We start from the raw sequence: 20,730 nt of genomic DNA on the forward strand, positions 1-20,730 counted from the left end.
ATTTGCCTGGCTTGATATGCTGCAACTGGCTTGTTTTTTTTCTTCTAGGGGGCTATTAAGGATCTAATGTTGAAGAGTCTCTAGGACTAGGAACTGGGAGATCAGGGTTCGAATCCCCACTCAGCCATGAAACTCACTGAGTGACCTTGGGGAAGTCACTGTTTCTCAGTCCAACCAACATCTCAGGTTTCCTGGGAGGACAGGGGTGGTCTGAGGTGTTTCGGCAGCTGAGGTGAAGCACTTCGTTGCTGCCTCTGTGACGGAGGCACAAATTCTGTAAGAAGTCTCCCCTGCTTGGCAGGTGGAGGGGAGAGGAAAAGAGTTTCTTTCCAGATTCCCGCTCCCACCCAGCAGTGAGGTGTCACATTGACTCCTAGCTTCAGGAGAAGCCAGTGCAAAGCCCTGTCCCACCACCAGGCAGGGAGGGAGATCTGCCCCCCTGGTCGGCGGCAAAGTTGGGTGGTGTAGCATCTCCCCTCGTGTCAACTTGGCAGGAGAGGAGGCATTCGACAGAGCTTTGCCACCAGTTCCTCTCTGCCCCTAGAGGCCAGGGAGACCAGCTGGGTGATGGAACAGAGGTGATGTTTCTTTGGGGGTGCTGCCTGAGGCAGCCACCCCACCCAGTCTTATGGGTGGACTGGCTCTATGTGGGGATAACCAGTGGTTTTTTTCTTTTAAAAAATGTTTAGGGGTACTCTCCTTTTCCTACTCATATTGAAATACTGCCCCTCAATGAGGCCAAACTTAGATTCACAAAATGTTTAGGGGTATGTGTACCACCAGGAAAAAAAGCACTGGGGGTTACAATGTGGAGCAGGACTGGAACCACGTTCATCATCTTGAGCTCCTTCGAGGAAAGGTAGAATCTAAATGCAATAAATAATGATATGATGTCAATTTTAACACTTTCATGGCTTCCTTGTTTGGTGAAGTTTCTTTGTCCCAGTCTCCTGCTTGCATCATTTTATAAAAATTATGGCAGCAAGTATTACAGGTCTTGTTTACACTTTACATTTCAAGTTTTATATCTCTCTCCATAATGGGCCAAAAAGCAAGCCAGTTCAAACTTCTATTTACTTTGATGTTTACAGGACCGGTATTTTGCAGTACAGGCTCATAGCCTTGAGCACTAAAACACAGGACTCATGGTGAATTAGGCACCTAATGTTACAGTTAATTATGTTTATCACGAGCTTCACAAATAGGAAGGCTTACTACATGTTTCTCCAATGTTTTTGTTATACTGTACAACAATTGTAACATAAAATGTCAGTGCAAGATATTATACTGGTGTAATATATTTTGGAAAGTTATGAGCTGCTAAAAGAACATATTCATCTTTTTTTCTGCCTTTCATGTGAAAATAAATAGTATCAAGGGATGGCATCTAGGCTATTTGCAATCCATGGGAACATGCATATTAGAAGAAAATACATTATTTATGAAATGTGTGGCTTAAGGTGAAAAACTTTAAATTGAGTTTGGTAAGTTTTGCAATTTTGGGTTATGCACGACGCAGGCTAAAAAATACGATGAATTATTCAGAACAGAAAGCATGCCACTGGGAATAACCATAAAGCGGATAGAGAAGCCGAAATGTGCTTTCATATTATTAAACAACATGTTTCTAAGAATTAAATGGCAATGCTGAACTTACTATATTTAATTTCCCCTTCCCTTAAAATGCTAACAGAGTGATAGGCGGTTGTTAATTTTTTTCACTGGGTGGTTTTAGAAAGGCCCTAAAAGACTTCACTCTGTTGCCCTCATCAAGCAAAGATGATTGAGCAAGTATTCCATATGCTCAGTTATGTGGGAAGCAGGGGAGACAATCCAGCACTTGGGGTGTGATTATTTCCTCGTAGGTTTAATTGTATCAGGTGTTGTTTTTTTCTGGATATCACACAGAATGAGAGCTTAACCACACATACTTATCTACCGCGCTTTCCAGACACGGTCCACACTTTCAAGCTGCGTATTGGAGCACTTCTTTTTTTTGCTCCAGAGCTTTCCTCCCAAACCCCCTCTTTACAGCTGAATCGGAGCAAGCAGCAATCCAGGGAAGACTCAAATTGCTGCTTTTTCTCTTCAGCTTTAAAGAGCAGGTTTTCATGGGGAAAACTCCAGGGTGAAAGGAAGAGTGCTTAGACATGGAGCTTGAAAGTAAGTGTGGCCAAGCCTTCATCTGGAGCAGTCAGTGCCTGATCCCATCAGGACCACAACATCAAATTAAAAATGAGGTTGCACAATTGCAAACTAAGCCCAGATCTTGCAAGTGTTATTGTCCCTGTAATATTTGGTCTTTCAAATTCCAGAGACATGCTGTGAGGCCAAAATTTGCTGCCAGCACCCCACCTTTCGCTTTCCGTTCTGCTCAATTCACTACGTCATCGTTTCGACACCCCGCAGTGCCCCCTAGGCTCGACACCCTGTGCAGCAGAACCAGCCGTGCTGCCCTAAACCCGCCTCTTCCTGTGTACATCCTCAGTATGCTGTTGGGGTGCAGCTGACAGGCAGATTCAAGGTCCCTGTTCTCCCTTCTTATGGTTCTTTATCTTTCTAACTCATGTTTGGATCAGGCAATCCTTCTGGAATCCTTCAAAAAGAGGACCATCCTCTGTAAAGTAGGACACATAAGCACCCCATTTCCCTTCCAACAATTTTTCTGCACCAGATTGCCATTCTCTTCCCTCCACCAGCTGCTCTTCTATCACAAAAGAAAAGATAAAGTATGGTAATAAAAAGATCTGGATATTTCCACTGAGAGAGAAAGATCTTAAATGACACTGAAAGCCACAGCAGATCTCAGGAAGACAGCTTTCTTGAAATTCAGCAAATAATTGGGTCACACATTGCGGGGAGATCCTGGAGTCTGTTTCATATAATTATTCTTTGAATCGCTAATTCTGTCATTTTGATTAATATTTTATAAACACTCTTAAAATGGACTGACATCCAGCATGGAGTAATAAATCTTTTAACAAGCTTTGCAAGTGTGTATCCTCCCCCCTCCTTGCCAGCTCCCTCTAAAAGACAGATTAGTGTTTTTTTAAAGAAAAAGATAGCTGGTTTTTGTTTGAGTTTTGCTCAGTTTTTCATCCAGAGCACTCATTGTCTACCCATTAGGAGAGAATCTTTGTGCCCTGAGGGAAGTAAGGCACACTTTTCTAACTAGAGCAATTGAAAGCTTCCCAACCAAAAATTATGGGTTGGGTTGGTTTTTTCATGGGAAAAAGAACTGTTTAAGAAAGAAAGAATAAGAACGGCTTTGAAACTTAAAATTAAGCTATAACTGCATTTTACAAAAAGTATGTACATCAAAGACTCATTTGATTATTTCTCTGTTACACTGAGCACTCAGATGGTGTGATATCAGTAAGCTGCTAGAATAAACTTGGAATGGTAAAACATTATTTTCAAGCCTTTAAGGAATCTATGAAGCATTTATTATCAATGTGAAACAATGGTTTTATCTACATACAGTGGTACCTCGAGTTGCAGATGCTTCAGGTTACAGACACTTCAGGTTACAGACTCCACTAACCCAGAAATAGTACCTTGGATTAAGAACTTTGCTTTAGGATGAGAACAGAAATTGTGTGGCGGCAGCAGGAGGCCCCATTAGCTAAAGTGGTACCTCAGGTTAAGAACAGTTTCAGATTAAGAACGGACCTCCAGAATAAGTTCTTAACCCAAGGTACCACTATATAGGTGTAAACATCCAGATACCAATAAGAGCTATTTCCCTTTTTTTACATTCCAATCCCAACTTTTTTGCAAAGGATGATCTGGCCATTTCAAGCCTCTCCTTAGTGCTGCCTGCTAGATTACTGCTTACATCCCATGAGATTCCAGAAGACTCATGCTAGATTTGACTGTAGCTTCAGCTATAAATCCAAACAGATAAATGATGCCTCTGGACAGCCAGCCCACAAGCAGGATTTGAGAGCAATAGCTCTCTGCGTCCATTGTTCCCCAGCACCAGGGATTCACCAGCTTGTTCTTGCTAGCACTACGTCCCTCAAAGATACTTTAGTTTACTTTGCCTGCTTGCCTTTCTGGGCCTCATGGCCCATGCCCCTTCAAAATCAACAGACCCTCCACCAGAGGTTCTTCACCCACGAGCCAATATAAAGTATAAATGCAGCAAAGTAAGTAGCATTCTACTGGTCCAGAAAACGGAATTGACTAAAGTGCCCTGGCATGTTTCTAATTAATTAAATAAGCTATTTCTAACCTGCCCCATACTAACTGATTGTAGGGCAGCGTAAACACACATTAAAACAATTCATCACATATAACTACACAAAATGAACAATAATCAGCAATAACCCCCACGATTATGCTAGGTTACAGTCATGAACCTGGTAGCAATTGGCTGCCAACCAGTTGACTGTTGCCTGATGCTTCAGAGATGCGTAAGACCCCCCCCCCCCCAGTTCATTCAAACTTTCTTTTTTTAAAAATATTTTTATTAAGAATTTAAACAAAACATATTGTCTTAATACATATCATCCTTGATCCCCCCATTTCCCCCCTCCCCCCATAAAATAACCCCCCTCCCCTCCCCCCCTGACTTCCCTCAGCTCCAATCTAAGGTTTCTCTACAGATGCTGTTCTCTGCATGTTACATAATTGTATAAATCCTTAATTTATCTGACTGATTATTGTCAATAAAAAATTTGTGAGTGCTTATTCAAAACCTGCCAAGGAGTCCAGTTCATTCAAACTTTCCATTTCATTTGATACTTTCACCAGCTCCATTTATCAAAAGTTAAGTGTTCATAAGTCCCTATAAAATCTGCCAAGGTCCATTGTTCCTAGCGTTTTAATAATTAAAACATTCATTATGTTTTCTTAGTAAATGCTGCAAACCAATTTTGAGGGTGCTGTGTCATGACTTTTTGTTTTGTGCTAAGCCAGCACTGGTACTTGCGGCGAAACTAACGCTACGCACATTGAAAGGATGTGTGAAGGGAGGAGAGTGATCAGGCATGTTCAGTGGGGATGGCTGAGGAGAGGGGGGTGCAGGCTAGCTCTACCCCTGCTTTAACCAGGGGCCACACCCTCACCATCCATACAGGATATAATATAGAGAGAGCTCAGGCCCAAAAAACAAGTGTCACAATTTTGATCGGCAGGATGTCGGAGGGTACATGAATTCAGAACAGCACAAGCATTTTCCTGTGCATTGGGTTGCCATATATATATATATATATATATATATATATAATCGCCAAGCCTCTGTTGTATACAGTGCAATAATACAATGGAAAGAGACATCAGACGCTAGCTGAAATTGCACACAGAGTTTGACAGGGCATCCTGTCTTCTAGGAAACGTGCCACACACAGTGGGCCTGTCCTTTCTGCTCCTGGAGACCTATTGTCTGTCTCTCTTCACTTCCCAGAGCAAAAGAAAGCATAATTGACATCAATGCCATCATTCTCTATAATTTCATACACAGTGTGCGAACGTGTGCTCCCTATTTGAATTATGACCTTTCACTAGAAAAGACTGGGGAAATAAAGCAGGAAATGGAGGAGGGGGGAGAGAAACAAAGCAAATTATTGTCTCCTCTCTTTCTGATAGGGCCAAAAGGACACACTCCCCCCCCCACACACACACATACAAGCAGGAGATACAAGCAAGCTAAGGGAACCCCAAAGTCTGCAGAAGTATGGGTTTTGGGGGGGAGGGAATCCTTAAGGGATGAGAGAATTATACAACCAGTCCATTGGAGACTGAGCATGCTCAGTGGCCATGAAAAGCTAACTGGATCTGTGGGGGGGGGGGTGAGGGACAGATCAAGAAACTTGGGAGGTAGAGAAGCATGGGTCCAAGCTGTTTTCTGCTTGTCCCGTGCTTTTTAGGTATGGATCCAGGGAGTTTTGCCTTTGCCCCACTGCTTTCCCCCAGAAAATCCACTCTTTAATACTAAATCAGAGCAAGTGCCAACCCGGAGAGAACCTGATTGACATTTGCTCCAATTCAGGGGTAAACAGCGGGTTTTCCTAGAGGAAACTGGCAGGGAAAGCGGAAGTGTGGATGAACCAGTGTTTGTCCAGTGTCCAGTTTTAGGGTTAGGTTATTGCCTCTGTTGAATAGAAAGTGTTGGGCTGAACTGTTACAACAAAGTCTTTCTTATGTATCAGACCAAAGGCTAATCTAGTCCAACATTCTGTTCCTACAGTGGTCAAGGCAACGGATGTTGATGGGAAGCCCACAAGGTGGACATGAATGCAATCGTCCTCTCCTGACAGGGCTGGTGCAATATATTGATAATTTTGGCTGCCCTTTTCTGCTTGATGACATGTTTTTTTAGGTGTAGTATCCAGAACAGTACATAGTATTCCAAATGGGGTTGTGCCATAGATGGTGTAAGGCTATTATGGTGTGGCAGCTTTATTTTCGATTCCTTTCCTTATTAGGGGATGATATGGTACATATCTTCCTGATGCTGCTTTGTAACAACATCCTGAAGCATGTAGCTTCACTGCCCTTCACTGGTACAGCCATATATTCTATTGAATAATCATAAAAACCAAGCAGTAGAGTTTCCCATATTTAAGTTACATTGGCTTGTTTGTGGGGTTTCCCCACAGCTTCTAAGCAGTCTAAAAATATCTGGGATGGTTTCGAAGTCATTTAGAAAGCCACAGTCTCTTTTGAGAGGCTTGCAGAACAAGGTGTCCTAGACCACATTCACAATTCTCAGGATGGTTTAACAACCAATCCCTCTTCACAGGGAATTCTGGGAACTGTTTTGATTATTTTACCAATAATCTTGCTGTTCTATTGTTTTTGTAAACCACTTGGAAGTTTTCTACAATCAAGTGGTATATAAAATTTATGAAATAAATAAATTATCCTTCCCACAACCCGGTGAGGTAGGCTAGTCTAAAACAGAGTGTCTTAACTATGTCTTATGCCTGTCTAAAGCTAGAGCCAAGGTCTCTGCAGTCTAAAACTCTGTCCACTTCATCACAAACCTGTTCTCTATACATATGAGAGGGGAAAGGGCTATGAATGACAAGCTACCTGTGCAAGCCTGTACCAACACCTGGCTTATATCAACTCATGTCAACATGTGTTGTCAGAGGTCAATAATATGCTGCTGTTCAGTAGCAATTTATGAGCGTGCAACCATGTAAATTTGGCATCTGCAGATGAACTTGTCACTCTGTGATATGGGTTGCAATGCTCAGTTGAGATGCAGTGCGGTATAGTGGTCAGAACAGGGCACTGGGACTGAGGAGACCTAAAAATTATTCTTATTCTTATTCTTATTACCCCGCCCACCTGGGCGGCTTCCAGCAAAATATAAAAACATTAAAAAATCACACATTAAAAATTTCCTGATACAGGGCTGCCTTCAGATTTCTTCTAAAAGTTGTGTAGTTCTTTATCTCCTTGACATCTCATGGGAGGGCATTCCACAGGGCAGGTGCCACTACCGAGAAGGCTCTCTGCCTGGTTCCCGGTAACCTCACTTCTCACAGGCCCTCAGAGCTGGACCTCAGTGTCTGGGCTGAACGATGGGGGTGGAGACACTTCTTCAGGTATACTGGGCCAAGGCTGTTTAAGGCTTTAAAGGTCAGCATCAAAACTTTGAATTGTGCTCGGAAATGTACTGGGAGCCAGTGAAGTTCTTTTAGGACTGGTGTTATATGGTCCCAGCAGCCACTCCATTACCAGTCTAGCTGCTTCATTCTGCATTAGTTGTAGTTTCTGAGTCACCTTCAAAGGTAGCCCCACATAGAGTGCACTTCTGTAGTCCAAGCAGGAGATAACCACAGCATTTGCCACTCTGACGAGACAGTCTGTGGGCAGGTAGGGTCTTAGCCTGCGTACCAGATGGAGCTGGTAGACAGCCTCCCTGAACACAGAATTGACCTGTGCCTCCATGGACAGCTGTGAGTCCAAAATGACTCCCAGGCTGTGCACCTGGTCCTTCAGGGGCACAGTTACCCCATTCAGGACCAGGGAGTCCCCCACACCTGCCCGTCCCATGTCCCCCCAAAACAGTATACTTCTGTATTGTCGGGATTCAACTTCAGTCCATTAACCACCATCCATTCTCCAACCTCAGACAATCACACAGAACTGCTGCATTCAGCCAGGAAAATCACCAAGTGACCTTGTGTTTCTCAGCCTAACGTACCTCGCAGGGTGGTTGTAAGCAAAGGGAGAACCAATCTTGACCTTCTTGGGAGAAAGGTGGGCTACAAATGTAACAAATCAGGAAAGCTGTGGGCCTCCAAAATGGTGCTGGATGGGTACAGCTATCGCTGAGCATTGTCCATGCTGGTTGGGGCAAATGAGAACTAGAGTCCAGCAACATTGAAATGACCCTGTAATAAATAAATAATAGAATCATGGCCTTTTTGGGGTCACTTGGTTGAGTGCAATGCTCCACAAGCTGACTGATTAGTTTGGGCTATGTTTTCTATTACGGAAACACAAGTGTTATCAGAAGACAGGACAACACAGTTAACACACTTTAGCCACTACCATTTTCAGTGAGGTTGCTATGACATTATTAGTTCTAACAAAATAACACGTTCTTGGAGAGCTATGCAGAAATAACTCCTGTCACTAGTGCACATATTACAGGCATTTGGTCATTAAAATTCTTTCTGGTGGGCGGTAGAGTAAGTAACTGAAGCTTAAATTATTCCCATTGATGGGAAACATCCAAGTTCATATTTTACTCGATGAAGTAATACACATTTGTGTCACGACAGCTAATGCTCACTACAGATACTAACTAAAGACTCATGTAAGCTGTCCAAAGACAGAACATCTAGTCTCTTCCAAACGAGTCTGAGTGATGGGCTTGGATCCAGCATTAGTCATACCCAGAGCAGATCCGTTGAAATTGACATGACTAATTTAGGTGCATTAAATTCAATGGGCCAACTCTGAGTATCATTCCATTGGCTATAGCCCACCAGCATGACGACAAAACACCTTACTGATATGGTTTGTTCGTCTATTTATAGCCCTACACAAACTCTTGGCTGCATTAGTTCCATGTCACAGGACTTAGAGTAACAAGCTACAATTCCCATTTTATAAAGGGGAAATGAAATAGCAAAATAACTAATCAGCAGAAGCCTGCTCACCAGATTTGTTCCTGAACTGGAATCAAAGCCGACGGGTATAACTTTACTACAATTTACATTTGTTTCATACCACTTTAAAATGTCATGCTTGCCCCTCAAAGAATTATGGGGATTGTAGTCTGGCCATTGGGGTAAGATTCATCTGTTTACCATATCTAGTTTCAGTTTGGAGCTACAGTTCCCAGGATTCCCTAGAGAAAGCCAATGATTTCTAAACCAGATGTAATGCTTAGTGCAGGTGCAGATGCAAATTCAAGAACTGATCAAGCAGATTCATTTAAGAAAAAACTATGCTTTATTTAAACCCAGACAAAAAATTGTGTTTCTACTTCAGTTTCCTTGAAAATAAACCAGATTTTGGTAGGCTCTTCTCCCTCTATTTCCCACCAACTGAATGCTATTTTTAATATCCCCAAGTATATCTGTCTATATGTGTTCCTGTATATCTATATTTATATTTACATCTATCTATATTTTAAGTCATTTCTTGCTAATGGATTTCATATTGCCTTTGAATTGTATAAACCAGTGAGTAGTTCAAGTATGGAGTACTAATTTAGAATGACATAAAGTTTTATACACTCCTATGCATATCTATTTAGAAATAAGTTCTACTGTGTCTATTAGGGCTCACTCCCAAATGTGTGCATAGCACTGCAGCCGCAGAAAACCAAACTGAGTTATGCTTAGTCACTTGACACCCTAAAATTGTTTAGTCAGCTTTCCTGCCTAATTAATATTTATATTAACACTAGTCATACTGCTTCAAATCAATGGTCCATGAGGCCTACATTTGTCTATACAGTCATATACAGTCATACCTCAAGTTGAATGCGCTTCAGGTTGAGTGTGTTCGAGTTGTGCTCCGCGGCAACCCGGAAGTAACAGAGCACGTTACTTCCGGGTTTCGCCACTCGCGCATGCGCAGACGCTCAAAATGACGTCACGCGCATGCATGGAAGCAGCGAAATGCAACCCGCACACGCGCAGATGCGCCTTCGTGTCTTGCGTTCTGTTCGGAATGGGAACGGGGCTCCGGAACGGATCCCATTCACATCCCGAGGTACCACTGTACTGTAGTGTCTTCCTGTAGTTCCCGCTAACCTGTAGTGTAGCTCCATATCAGAAGCTTAGGAAGAGCATTCAGACATGCAACATGCAACATGTATGAATAACAAATCTTAGGAAGAGCATTCAGACATACTTGATGTATTCTAAAATGGTGCATCAACCTTCTCCAAACTGGTGCCCCCCAGATGTTTTGGGCTCTATCTACCATCAGTCACAGCCAGCACAACCATGCTGTCTGTGTCAAAGTGGTGGCACCAGGTTGGAGAAGGCTTTCTCAGCTCTGCCAAGAATTGAACTGAGGCTTTTTTCTTTTTTTATGTAGCTAACATGGTGGTCTCCACACACCTTGGGCTGCATGCACACAAAACCTTTAAAGCACATTCAAGACACATTTCCTCCCTTAAAGAATTCTGGGCACTAGCTTTCTGAGGGTTGCTGGAAATTGTAGTTCTGTGAGGGGCAAACTACAGCGCCCAGAATTATTTGAGGGAAATAATGGGCTTCAAATGTGCTTTAAAGGTTTAGTGTGTATACACCATCAGTAGCCTGGCCAATGGTCAGGAATGATGGGAGTTGGAGTTCAACAACATCAGGGGACATCGGATGTGAAGCATGTGACCTTTGGTGACCCATAACCACAGTGGGTCACAATTTTAGTTCAGGTGGGTATGTCCATAGATACAAATTTCAGAGCTGATGGAGTAAAATCATAAGCTTCCAAGAAGGGCTCCATTTGCACTTTTCTTGGGAGTGCATGTTCTATTTAGTATTTCTGTCCGGGACTGAGGAAATAAATAACACCTCTCATCACACAGTGTTCTAATATGAACAACTGGGAAAGATGGCAAATGTGAATTTTCAATTCAGGACTGCCTTGAATTAAACCTAAAGCTGAAATAACTTGAACTTGGCTGATAATTATATTTGAAAAGCCATGCAGCCTTAAATCAAATAGTATGAATATAAACTGGACAGATTTCAAGATACGGTGCAAGAATGTGGTCAGAAGCCGACAGAATTTGATACTGCCTTAGGAAACAAGGAGAACACAGTGTCCAACGGTGTTAGGTCAGGTCCAAAAGCTCGTATGTGCAATAACTCTCCCCCTTGCGTTAAACTGTGCTTTAAAACATAAGTCTTCATGTCATGAATCAGCCTTAAGAACTGTGATTACTAATGGCTTTGATAGTTTAGGCTCCTGGATTTGGTTTCTCTACAGCCGGAGATCTGTGTCATGTGCCTGGGTGTTCTCCAAACACCACCCACTTCCATTGAGTGAGATGCCATGAGATCCCACCCAAAGGAGTCACTCCTCCCATGAAAACAATTACTAATTCTCTGGAAGGAACAACCAGGATACTGTTGCAGTACCACAGGAAGGACTGATAACATCACGTGGGCTGTAACATTCCTTTGTGTCGGCAGACACAAGTGGGATGTTCCTTTTCAAGACCTACAGAGCAGAGGAAGTGGGCCTTGAAACACAATGTACATTGAAACTGGTTTTCATCTAAAGATCTCATGGTGTTACTCCTCGTTCCATCTGCAGCAACATTTTCTTGATGTACTTCCCTTCTTTGTTACAGAGGGAACAGCAGACACAATATAATCAAATGAAGAGCATTATACTGTATTGTGGAGCTGAATGGATTTGTTACACACACACACACACACACACACACACACACACGCACACGAACGAACTAGCTGCAAGCTTTAATCCGTTCAGTCAGATTAATCAAGCAAAGCATTGGCTGATTAATGGGATGGGACATATTTTTAAGTGTGAATGTAGGGTTCAGAGTTCAGCTCACATTTATTTGCTCGGGCTACTTTGATTCTAGTGCGATACTATAAAAAGGAAGAGAAAAGAAAATGCATATTTATGTGATGGGGATTTTTGCCACAGAGTTGTGCTGAGCAGGGTTGCAGTGGTTCGGAGTTGTGGGAGGTCAAAGATCCATTGCTATTTCTGCAGCAGGGTCCCTGTCTCCAACACCCTAGTGGTGGCTCATAATGAGTTCAGTGGACGTCCTGCTTTTTGACATCTGCCTAGGACTGCAAACACAAGTAGGTTCTCAGACAGTGGGGCAGGGCATGACACATGCTTTTGACTGGCAATGGGGACCCTGAAGTGTGGAGTGATTCTATATTTGTAAATTTAAATAAATATTGCAGACATCATATAGCTCTGGTGCTTCCTCATACGAAGGAAAATGAACTCAATAATGATATCTTTACAGCTCAGAAGGGGGGGAAGCATACAAACACATACTTTATATACATATACTATCTCTTCACTCTGTAGAGGTTTAATATAAACATTTAAAAGCACATAAATCCACCTCTGATCATCCCAGAATTAAATAGTGTTTAATTATGGGGGGCTTCCACTATGAAGAAAGGTATCGTGTGCAATGTGCACAGAACTACAGTGGTACCTCGGGTTACATACACTTCAGGTTACATACGCTTCAGGTTACAGACTCCACTAACCCAGAAATATTACCTCAGGTTAAGAACTTTGCTTCAGGATGAGAACAGAAATCGTGCTCTGGCGGCACGGCAGCAGCAGGAGGCCCCATTAGCTAAAGTGGTGCTTCAGGTTAAGAACAGTTTCAGGTTAAGAACGGACCTCTGGAATGAATTAAGTATGTAACCAGAGGTACCACTGTATAAGATCAAAAGGCTGCACTCCTTATCCTAAACATGTGTGCATCTGCAGCAAATCTACATCCAGGTTAAGTCATTGTGTTATAAGTGGAAATTTAAGAGAATATTATATATTCATCTCACTGATGGATGAATGCAGGGCCAAGGAATGTGGTGTGAAATATATGCCATAGCTGTGAAATTGTTCTGATGTTTTATTATATTTTATTTTAAAAGGAAATGGTTGTTTTTCTCAGTTCAAAGTGGATTGTTGCTTGATGTGTGTGTTTTTTGTGGGGGGGGGGGTATGTGTGTTAATTCCCAAGCAGTGTGCAGTGGGCCACTTGCAGGTGGCCCTGAGAGCCATCGCCTGTAGTATACCCAGTTCCTGGCCTGCCCCCAAGACATGTCATAGCCTTTTGGTTGGACCGATACCGGCACCACCAACTCCTGGTTTGCTGGATAAAGATGGTCGAGGGGCAGAGAGGTCTGGGGGTGAGGGAGTGGAAGGGAATAAAGGTTTCTGTGGGGCAAGGGTGAGGAAAGTATAAGGTGAGATAAAAGGGTAATATTTATTTTTTATTATATCATCATCATCATCAACGATGACAAACAAACTGGAAAGAGAAAGGAAGAATACTTATCAGTCAGAGCCAAGCTACTTTTGCACATGATGAGGGGTGTAATATGTAGCCAGGCTTACTTACTAGGCATAGATACAGATGCTCACCAACGTAATGCAGGTTCCTGTGCTGTAATGTTTTCAGTGCCTGCTAAGACAAGCTTGTTTCAGCAAAACTTCCTAGATATGTAAAGTTGCCATGGATTTCAATATGTAATTTTATTTTGTAATGTATATTTTTTTAACTGCTGGCTTTATTTATATTTGGTGGGATGGGGTGAAATTAGGACAAATTATTTTTAACTTCTGATTTTTAATGATAATCTCAGTATATATGTTATGTAAACTTAGAGGTTTCTATGATGAAGCAGGGTCTACTAGGACCTGGGAGATCTGGGTTCATATTCCCCCTCAGCCATGAAACTCGCTAGGTGACCTTGGGCCAGTCACAGTCTCTCAGACTAGTTTTCCTCACATGGTTGATACGAGGAGAAAATGGGGGCAGCAAGGAAAGGTGAGATATAAATGTGACAGGAAATACAAATAAATAAGGCTGCTGATTTTGACATGAGTGCCCTGTGCTTCGTGTTCTGCTGCCATTTCAGGAATCCTAGTGTTAGCCTTTCACCCACGGCCTTGTTCTCGTGGCTCAGCAACTGCTGCCACCTTTTATGCATTCAGTTCTCTCCCACGCACACACAGATGCCAATCAAGTGTGGGGATCTTAAAGTCAAACTGTCATCGCACATGACAGGATCTCATTAGCACCCAGTGGGACCTGTCAAATTGACAGGCACCTTGGCACGTGCATGGGCCATGGGCTTCTTTATGGCCAGTTTTTATTTATTATTATGTTTTATTCTGATTTATCACACCATATTGCACAGCACTTCGCTGTGTCAAATAAGCATGCACACATACAGACAACATCCCTGCTCCGAGGAGCTTATAGTCCAAATTTTGACAGTGAGGTGAACAGGAAAAGAAAGAAAGAAGAGAAAAGACAGTAAGGGCACCAACTGGATAGGGTACCCTTCAGATATATCCCCAGCTGTGTGGGAAGACACTGCTTTTCCAAGAGCAGATCTCCCAGTCCTGTGCATGAGCTGCAGTTCCACAGAAATGGCATTAAATGTTCCAGCATTCGTCATCCATGTAGGAGTGAGTCACAAATAACTGGCTCTCACATGCATTGGATTACCCATTCATCATTATCCACACAAGAGGAGCTAATATGCCTGCAAATGTTGGCCATTTTGAGATTTCCCAAAATTGTGCATTTGCCTAAAACTTTACAATCTCCTTGCATGCCAAGGCCCCATGACCAACCCATTCCCTAGACACAACATAGTATAGAAATTATTGGATCAAATTAGGCCACAACTTTTATTGGTTAGTGAATGTTTGGCATTGGGTGAAGCCACTGCTATTCCACTCCAGCCCATCTGCTGGAAGTACATCCAAGGGTAAACACAGTCCTTCTCCTTTAGGGATTAAAGGGGAAAGGCTACCTGGAGAGCTGGTTGTGTGTTTGGAGGGAGTCTGTGTACTAATGCAGGTGGTTTCCATTTGCCTTGCCCAATACATTGAATGGGCAAAAACAGTCCAAAAGAAATTGGGTTGGTTCTTTTCTAGGGTTCATCACTATAGATGCAAGTTGAATCTTATGGCTGGTGCAGAGTCCTAATAAATACACACTACTTTAAATGAAGAGTTGGATTTTCTTCCGTAGCTTATACTTGATTGATTTCCTTTTCTGGATAATAATGTTTTTTGTTAGCTTTTATAATTATGGTAGATTTTTTTTTTCATTTTCTGCACTTTTCATTTCTCTAAGGCTTACCTTCAGTTTTTAATAATGAAACTTTTTTTTTCATTCTTTGGAGACCTGACAACATAAGTAAAAAATTGATTTTCTTGCAATAGTAGTGTGCTGCATATGTTATATAGTTCCTAAACGTAATTACAGAAGGCTCATTGTAGCCAGACTTTGGATTTGTTTGATCACAGCACATATAGATCTTATTCCATTACTCTCCTTCCAGCCTCACCCATGATTCCCATCACACAAGGAGGAGAATGAGGACGAACTAAGGCTGCATTCAGATGTTGGATTTATTGTGCTATTTTCCTTGGTTATCATGCTAGTGCTTCTAACATTCATTTCACACTGCGTTGCTTGCTGCGTTGTGGAACTGTGTTTTCTTGATCAATTCTATGGCCATGCCATGCTAAATTTTAAATGGTGGGAAAGAACGATATGCTGGGATGCCACATATTTCGTTAAGTGATATTACAGTGCCAAACTCCCAAGATTTTCCAAGTTAACAAGGCTGCAAATGGAACAACTTCGACTAGGTTTCAAGCAGTGGCTTTTACATCATCTGAAAGATCGCATAAAACATGAAAGACAAAATAAAGTGCTCTGAATTCAGTCCTATCATCCCTGCTTCCTTCCAAACAACACTACTTCTATTCCTGTAGTGCCCCACATGTTATGGGCTCACCTTCTGCAATGGGGAGCCTGGTGTACTGAAATAGAACCCTATTCTAAAGGGTGGGAGATGTATTGCATTGATAACCACCTGGTTTATCATCAAGAGAAACATTTGATAGTTCCATTCGTAGAATGAGGTTGCATCTGACAGAACTAATTGTGTCACAGACGGATAGGTGAAATTCAAAGTTAGAAAGCTTTCACTTTCATAGAAAGGGGTTGGGGTGATAGACAAAGGGGGGGGGGGAGAATAGAGGCAGGAGTTTGTAGTATCTAATCAACCATGATTGTTTCCTGTGCAAAAGTCAGCTGTGTTTCCACACAATGGCCAAGCTGTTCAGCTTCCTGGCGCCATCCCAAGGTCACTAATTTTCTATTGTTCCTGCTGCCTTATGGAAAATTCTTGTGAAGGATGGTTTTGTTATGTGCATATATGCTAAGTTTTCTCAAGGCAGGGGGACGATGATCCCTAGTCTTGACTGCCTCTTGTGGTTACCAAAGGTGGTCTGAAAGTCATTCGGGGACTGCTTTTCTCCCATTCCTTATATAGAGTTGGTGCCTCCCAGACGAGGGAGAAACAAGGCATTCTTTCATCATTTGCATGTGTGATTTGTGCAAATTTAAAATGGGCACTTGTGGAGTTGGAGAACTTGAAACAAAAAAAATGTACTTATTTAGAAATAATTGAATGTATGTTGTTGAAGTATGAATATCTGCATAAAAGGATATATGATTTATCCAGAGTTAAAAAAATAATGCATTCCATACTTTGAGTAACATTGGTTACATTCCCTATAATCCCCTCATAATTATTAGGGAGTGTGGGTATATAATTAGATGCAGGGCCAATCCTACAATTAAGGACAGTGAAGCTGTCATCTCACACAGCTCTCTCTCTCTCTCTTTCTCTCTCTCTCTCTCTCTCTCTCTCTCTGTGTGTGTGTGTGTGTGTGTGAGAGAGAGAGAGAGAGAGAGAGAGAGAGAGAGAGAGAGAGATGAAAGGGCAGCAAATGGTTAAATGATTATTTTTATTATTGTATGTTTGTTGCCAGGTAGAGGTCAAGATGCTTCTTTGATTTTGATGTCAGTTACATCAGCCCTGGGTACTATTATGCATCTTGATTTCTTGCTGCCATTTGTTGGGCCATCTCAGGCAGCGCAATGTATTGGGTTGCTTTGGTTAGCTGAGAAAATTGGGTTTTCCCATATTTTATGTGAATTTTATGGTGCTGCTGCCATAATTGTACTTTCCTGTATCTGATGGGGGAGCAAACTACTCATTACACTCAAATGCAAATCACAAAAAAGCAGTCTTGGGATGCTGTGATTCTGAACAGAGGATCAGGACAGAGAGACTGAGGGGAGGATAGCGACAAAGGTAATTATGCAGCAGGTATCTATGCTTCTAAGGATGAATTCAAATAACCAGTTTTCTGTTCCAGTGTTGCCCATGTTAAACCATGACTAAGACCAGAACGTTTATGATTTATCTATGTATCACAAAATGAAAAGATCACTTCAGTATCTGTGGGTGGTCAACACCCGCCAAAGTAACTGAGGGCCATTTTTGTAAGTTACATAAAACTGGATTTAAAAAAACCCCACACACCTTAAATTCACTTGCAAATAAACTACATTGACTAAAAGGTAAATTCCAGTTAAAAGCAACCCCCTTCCACTTTCTATGCTACATTAACAGCAATCATTAACACCCACTCATCACTAAAAAGCATTTTGTAGAATCATTTAGAAAAGTGATCTGAGCTAGTTCTCAGGACAAACAAAATGGCTGAACAGACTTCTGGCACTCTGTTGGGAATAATTTAAGTATCGCAATGATTTATTCAAGGGCTTTTCTTCTTCTCGTGATCTTAAGTTGCTCTCATCTCATTCTCTACCTGTTGGATGCAGCTACTTGGAGAAGACAAATGGCACACCACCACATTGTGTCAGGGCAGAAATGATAACTACATGTTCTCCTTCAAGTCATCTGCCTCTCTGAACATCTGAGAGATTTACTGTAGAAAGCAGTGATCGTGTACTCTACAGCTTTTAAAATATGCTTTGCTAATTTTCAAATACAGATTTCATTCTAGTGATTTGGGTTATTTTCCCTCCCCACCCCTAGAACAATGTTGCAGATTTTAAAATGCACATGGGTCTCTCTATGAGAAAAACTGAATCATGAGCAATATAAAGAGTGACAGATCCACACTGTGGAAGCAAGGACTCCAATTTGGTGGAGATGCATTCTCTACTGACGCTTCCATGGATAGGAAAGGTGAGATAATTTTCACTGATAACAACCAAATAGGGTTATGCATAGGAAAGTGTCTTACTCACCCCAATAGCATTTTGATGCAGTAGTATAGGGATGCCAATTTTGGTCTACAGTGCAATTAAAATAAAATAGAGTTCACGTTCAGAACTAAAAGACAATTTAATAATAATAATAATAATAATAATAATAATAATAATAATAATGCACTTGATAAGACGATATAGAGACTGTGAGATGAGGGAGATTCGCCTGTGTATGTAGGAGCATAGGTGGTCATTTGAGGTAATGTTTTTTGTACCATTCCTAGGCAGCACCCCATTAATGTGCTACAGAATGAAAAATGTGTTGCGTCACCCATCTACCCACGGCTGTGAGAAAATCCAGAGAAGCACATTGTGAATTTATATGGCTTAGTCAGAAAATCCCTAGCTGGGAATCCAAGCTCATGACATCAGAGAGAACAAAGAGTCTTTAGCTGTTGTAGCGTAGGCTGATTTGTATGTGTCACAGGCTACCACTTGCTTATTACTCTACCATAACTGTTTATTGCTGGGGGGGGGGGCAGGGAGAGAGGAGCAACCTAAAATTTTGGTATTATACAAAGACATTAATTATATTCATGACTTCTCTCTTTCCCACTGTGGTTAACAGCTTTCATAAACAGAAGAGCATGGAAGGTGGTTCTGCTGTGTGAATGAGTCATGCCAGACTGGCTGGGGAACGTTTGAATCTGAAAATCAGAGGGAGAGAAGCCTGTTTCTTTTTAGCATCTGGTTCAAATTGGCATACAAGTTTTCAGCATATGGCAGGATCACTAGAAAGCAGGAGGCAGGAAAAAATATCAGTGGGTTTGAAGCTTTGGGGGAACTGTTTTGATCGCTGTTTGTTCTTTCAGATTATGTGATGCAACGCCAGGCTGACAAGACAAAACCTAGGACCGAAGAAAATAATTGAATCATTTAACATTAAGGCAAAGGATGTCAGGGGCAAGAGGTAGGATCTCCTGGTACTTTGCTCCGTATGGTGGCAGTTGCACATGGAAGCCGTCATTTATCACATCTATGCAGCTGTGCATGTAAAATATCCCCGCCCAGAAATGTGCTTCTGATATGAAACACTTCACATGATCTACTCCAATAAGTTGTCATCTGCACTATACATTTATAGCGGTATCATGCCACTTTAAACAGTCATGGCTTCTCTCAAAGAATCCTGGCAAATGCAGTTTGTTATGGGTGCTGAGGATGTTAGGACACGCCTATTTCTCCCAGCTAGCTACAATTCACAGAGTAGTTTAACAACCAATCCCTCTTCCCAGGGAACGCTGGGAAATTTAGGTTTGTGCATTTAAAGTGATTAAAGCACTCTGTCACTCTAGCACCAGAAATCTACAGCTCTGAATGCATTGAAAAGTGTTGAATGAATAAATGATTAACGGGAAGACATATAAATACCCTGCCAGAAAATCAAGGTGAATGCTCAGTGCCGTATATAGATGCTGCTTCATTGGAATACACTGGAAGAAAGGAATTACATGGTGTAAAGAAAAATCAGACCACTAGAGAGGACCCTCCTCTCTACTTTACTTTATCTTTTAAAAGCATGCTAACATCCAAACAGCAGTATTTTACAAGCACTATGTAATTAGGGAGAGCTTTTGGAAGTAAAAAAAAATAAACCCTTTAATTACAGCAGAGTTGGTTGAATCTAATGGTGGCAATGTCATTAGGAATGAAAGACAGAATTACGTACATTTTCTACACAGCCACCAAGGGGCTTTTGTGCTTGCCCCTTAGGGAAGTATATTTCAGGCAGGAAACAAACAGTCGGATGTGATCACCAGTAGTTTTATTTCTTCTATTTTTGTTCTTTTCAATTTAAAGAATCAACTTCTCCTACACCCACAGACCCTGAATTTACAGAACACATTTTGGTGTTTGATTGAGAAATCCAGGTTTGCCACTCCTTGGCGGGAGACGACATTGGGCAGGATCCATAGAGTTTGAAGGAATCCCCATGGTATTGCCCCTGACCCTAGCTTTTTTTACTCTGCTAAATATATATACAGTGGTACCTCGGGATGCAAACAGGATCCATTCTGGAGCCCTGTTCGCATCCTGAATGGAACGTAAGATGTGATGGTGCGTCTGCGCATGCGTGGGTCGCGTTTTGCTGCTTCCGCAAAACGCATGACGTCATTTTGAGTGTCTGCGCATGTGCAAGTGGCAAAACCCGGAAGTAACACGCTCCGTTACTTCCAGGTTGCCGTGGAGTGGAACCCCAAAGGCGCTCAACCTGAAGCACATTCAACCTGAGGTATGACTGTAAACTGTAAGGCAACCATTTTTTTTTTAACTTAACAGAACACAATAAAGATGGACTCACATTGATTGTCACCCCAAGCTTTCCTGCCTTAATTCTGAGCCCCAAAGGTGATCTTAAGAGGTAGTTTTTACAGTGCTTCTAGAAAATGTTTAGG

At 41.9% G+C, this 20,730-nt stretch overlaps 2 long non-coding RNA genes across 3 annotated transcripts in view; one reads left to right on the forward strand and one right to left on the reverse strand.

Annotated features, from left to right (window-relative positions):
- The window catches only part of LOC308473934, a 391,929-nt gene that overhangs the window by 336,679 nt on the left and 34,520 nt on the right, over positions 1 to 20,730 (forward strand). The window lies entirely within an intron of this gene.
- Positions 14,860 to 19,768, reverse strand: LOC308472747. Of its 2 annotated transcripts, XR_013983700.1 has the most exons (4): positions 19,706 to 19,768; positions 18,314 to 18,358; positions 15,317 to 15,361; positions 14,860 to 15,229 (listed from the first exon to the last, which is right to left on the reverse strand). It is a non-coding gene; the product is annotated as an uncharacterized lncRNA (long non-coding RNA). The 2 variants fall into 2 exon arrangements; XR_013983701.1 differs by having other exon boundaries at positions 14,860 to 15,361.

This window comes from Podarcis pityusensis, assembly GCF_964106645.2.
Source record: "Podarcis pityusensis genome assembly, chromosome: 3".
NCBI lineage: Eukaryota > Metazoa > Chordata > Lepidosauria > Squamata > Lacertidae > Podarcis > Podarcis pityusensis.